Source organism: Pogoniulus pusillus, chromosome 3 (genome assembly GCF_015220805.1).
Source record: "Pogoniulus pusillus isolate bPogPus1 chromosome 3, bPogPus1.pri, whole genome shotgun sequence".
NCBI classification, from domain to species: domain Eukaryota; kingdom Metazoa; phylum Chordata; class Aves; order Piciformes; family Lybiidae; genus Pogoniulus; species Pogoniulus pusillus.
This window is the reverse complement of record NC_087266.1, coordinates 10520617-10524934: the sequence shown is the minus strand read 5'-3', so window position 1 is coordinate 10524934 and position 4318 is coordinate 10520617. Positions and strand designations below refer to the sequence as shown.

General features: G+C 42.6%; 1 long non-coding RNA gene across 1 annotated transcript; it reads left to right on the top strand.

The window, feature by feature from the left end:
* Positions 1–3315: 3315 nt before the first annotated feature.
* LOC135173540 (uncharacterized) lies at positions 3316–3999 on the top strand. The gene is made up of 2 exons (XR_010301367.1): positions 3316–3391; positions 3849–3999. It is a non-coding gene; the product is annotated as an uncharacterized LOC135173540 (long non-coding RNA).
* The last annotated feature ends 319 nt before the right edge of the window (positions 4000–4318 follow it).

Here is a 4318-nt window from a genome sequence, read left to right as displayed (position 1 = left end):
TTCTAGACCTTTTCTGTCTCCCCTCTCCTCATGCTCCCCAGGGTCCTAAGGTCAATGGTTTGCTTTTGATGGAGGTAAAGAGGAGTATTATAGAATCATACAGTCATAGAATCAACCAGGTTGGAAGAGACCTCCAAGATCATCCAGTCTAACCTGGCACCCAGCCCTAGCCAGTCAACTAGACCATGGCACTAAGTGCCTCAGCCAGTCTTTTCTTGAACACCTCCAGGGATGGTGCCTCCACCACCTCCCTGGGCAGCCCATTCCAATGCCAATCACTCTCTCTGTGAAGAACTTCTTCCTAATATCCAGCCTATACCTACCCTGGCACAACTTGAGACTGTGTCCCCTTGTTCTGTTTCTGGTTGCCTGGGAGAAGAGACCAACCGCCACCTGGCTACAACCTTCCTTCAGGCAGTTGTAGACAGCAATGAGGTCCCCCCTGAGCCTCCTCTTCTCCAGGCTAAACAACCCCAGCTCCCTCAGCCTCTCCTCATAGGGCTGTGTTCTCATCAGCTTCATTGCCCTTCTCTGGACACGTTCCAGTATCTCAACATCTCTCTTGAATTGAGGAGGCCAGAACTGGACACAGTACTCAAGGTGTGTTATGGACAGTTGCAGGTATCCAGAGTAATTTGCTAGAGGAGTAGGATATTCTCTCTTATTTCAAAACCCACATGAGGTCATGTTTGTGTCTTTTCTAACAGACTTTTACACTGTAGTTTTTCTTCATTGTTCTTCACGTTACATCCACGTTTATTTTGTGTGGTGGATTTTACATGTGTTGGAAACACTTGTTCTTTGTTACCTTTAACACCAATTTTGCCTAGCTTTGTTTTGTCTAGTTTGTGTAGCTTATACAGGTTGAGGAAAGCTCAGACTGAGTAAGCCTGACCAACCTTATCTTGAGGCCTTCAAAGCTCAGTACAATTAAGATATCTTCTTAATGGCAATGGCAATAACATACTACATTAATCATAGAATCAACTGGGTTGGAAGAGACCTCCAAGATCATCCAGTCCAACCTAGAACCCAGCCCTGTCCAATCAACTAGACCATGACACTAAGTGCTTCATCCAGTCTTTTCTTGAACACCTCCAGAGATGGTGACTCCACCACCTCCCTGGGTAGCCCATCCCAATGCCAATCATTCTCCCTGTGAAGAACTTCCTCCTAACATCCAGTCTATACCTCCCTTGGCACAACCTGAGACTATGTCCCTTTTGTCTGTTGCTGTTTACATGGTGATAACATGCCTATTTTCTGCAGTCTATTCCCCTCATGCAACATCCAGTCACTGAACTAGGCCACCGTGTTTGCAGCCACATCCTGCCCACCCTTTTAGGATCCACTTATGGACCTGTTGTGAATTCTCTATATAAGACCCATTATTAAGATTAATATATCATTCCAGAGAAGATTAGATTAAAAATGTTCAGACGTAAGGTGACTTGGAAACTTGCCTCTCTCTTTGTTCTTCTGTTCTTCCAAATTAACTGCATGCTCCAGCTGTTGAGTGGTGGATTGAAAGACTAACTGGGTAAAGAGAATGAAGGTGAATTCACTTGGGGTTTTTTTCTCATACTGTAAACAACACAAGGAGGGACCCTTTCTTCTTAAACGTCTGTCAGACATCAAGCACATGAAGGTGTTTAAGTGGCTGGACTCTCATCCAAATTACTTGGCAGGAAAACACTAATAAATCAGATTAGACAGGTAAACCCACTGTTCCTGTCATTTTTAATTAAAGTACTTTTCAACAATTCTATTTCTATCTATTGAAGGCATTCTGGGGTGTTCAGTGGTGAGTCACTATCTCAAACAACCACCCAAAGAAGAGGGAAGATAAAACACAGAGAACAGTGAGCACAGCTCACAAAGGGTCTGAGAATATTTAGTGGGGGTTATGTGATACTCTCTGGTGATTTTAACTTTGATTATCATAGAGTTATTTTAATAGAATCATCTAAATTGGAAAAGAACATCAAGATCATTGAGTCCAGACGTAAAATCATGCTGAATTGAGACATCCATAGCTGAACTATTTTATTATATGTATTATAGGTATAGAACTATATATTCACTGCTGTCTTTATGGTTAACAGAGAGAGAGGGTTGGCTTTTTTAGGGTGCAGTGGCACCTTGCAGTACAATCCCTAGTGTGAAAGAAAATGAACATCCTCTTCAGGAAATAAGGGGTTTGGTTCAAGCAACACAAGCATTTCACAAAGCACAGTCCTAGCCCTGTTTGCACAGGTTTCAAATCTCCCAATAAGGTCATTGAAGCCCAGCTGCCAAGTCATTGCCTCAGACCAAAGCAACAAGCTGACACCTGTTCTTTTGTCACATTGCTGTTGGATCTAAGTGGGAGAAAAGAGGATTACAGGAGCCAGCCTCACCTGTCCTCATTTGCACTCACCACTCACACATGCAGGCTGCAGATCCATGAACATGGGCTGAGCCTCGCAGTCCCTCCTGTTCAAGATGCTCCAATTAGATAAGTAATTCCAGTCACAGGGCAGTTGCAAGGGCTGTACTAAAAGTCAGTGGCAAAGGCAGGATTAGAATTCAAAAGTCAACCTTAGCTGACAATGTCACCCTTAATCCTCTGGATATGGCTTCTGAATTCAAGCAGTATGATGAGTGACATGTTTGAAGGGATTTAGCTAAGCAATAAGGAGCAGACATGGTCTTTTAGCTTCTGTTTGATGATTTTGGGTGGGAGAATTACAGGGGAAAGGAGAAGAAGGGTTTAGATTTGTGATAAGTTTTTTTTTTCCAGGTAAACTTGCATGTAAGGGCATAGTTTCAGTGCTGAATATCTTACAGTCTGCAGGTATTTTCAGTCCTAGTAGCTGTATGTTGAAATTCACACTTCTGAGTGCTTTCATGGGCATTTATTGTAGGAATTAGAACATCTTTTCTGCATGTACCTCTAGTTAAAGATCAAATATAAGTTAGAAAAAAGTCCAGAAGTGTTTAATAACTCAGTGGCTTGGTACTGCCAATTGTCAAGGGTTTGTTCTTGGTTGGCTACTAAACTTATGACAGACACCAGGACACGAATTTAACCTAAATAACTTTGTATCCTAATTACACTCAAGAGTATTTCTTTAAACAGGGTTTAGAAATAGACATAGGATTGTCCATAATCTCAGCAGACCTAAAAGAGAAAAGTGACTTAAGCTATTAATACAGCATAAGTCTCTTCTACACTGGTGCAAGAGAAGTGCAATGAAACTGTGTCCTTACTCTGAGCACGTTTGTAACTTCCCCCTTTGCAAACCTCTGCAACTTTTCCTTCTCAGGATTCCTTCTGGCTAGAGGGCAGTAGCAGTATTCATCCCAGCAGTGACATGAGTCAATGTTCTTTAAGCTTCAAGCCATGGAGGTAAGGACATGAGGGAAATTCTCTTGCAGACAGGTTGTTGGAAGAGACAAGACAAGATGTAGCTAATGGTTCAGGATTCATGAAAGATGTGCTGTATACAACAGCCTGTGTCCTGAGAGCAAGCATCCAGAAAGCCCCAGGATGGAGGGATTCCAGCATGAGCTGTTATGATCAGAAAGCTCAAAATCATGGGAGGAAACATGAAAAGAGTGAGTGAAATCACCTGGGACTGATACACAGCAGCAGGTATTTTGTTGGTGTTCAAATTATGAAGGAAAATAATCAGTAATATTGTTTTTTTTCTATAGTGTCTTTACTAACCTGTTGGATGATCCTAGTAGAACTTCAAGAATGTAATGTGTTTGAGAAGAAGTATTTCTGAAGAGAGGTGGAGAAGGGCTATTAGGGACAAAAATAAGGGCAAAAATTCATAGGATCTGTTGTTTCGGTTTCGCAGATTCACTGATTGCCTCAGGTTGGAAAGGATCCTTAAAGATCATCTTGTCCAACCTCCCCTGCAGTGAACAAGGACACCTCCAAGTAGATCAGGCTGCCCAGGGACACATCAAGTCTAATTTTGAATGTTTCCAGGGACAAGGTCTCAACCACATCCCTGGGCAATCTGTTCCAGTATTTTACCTCTCTTATTGTAAAGAGCTTCCTCCTTATGTCCAACCTAAATCTACCCTGCTTTGGTTTAAAACCATTGGCCTTCATCCTATTGCTACAAACCCTTCTCAACAGTCCTTCCCGAGCCATCACATAGGTACCATTAGTGTATTCATATGTGGCTATAAGGTCTCCCTGGAGCCTGCTTGTCTACAGGCTGAACAGTCCAACATTTTTCAGCCTGTCTTCACAGGAGGGGTGCTCCACCCCTCTGATCAACTTTGTGGCCTTCCTCAGGTCTATGTCTTGTGTTGGGGG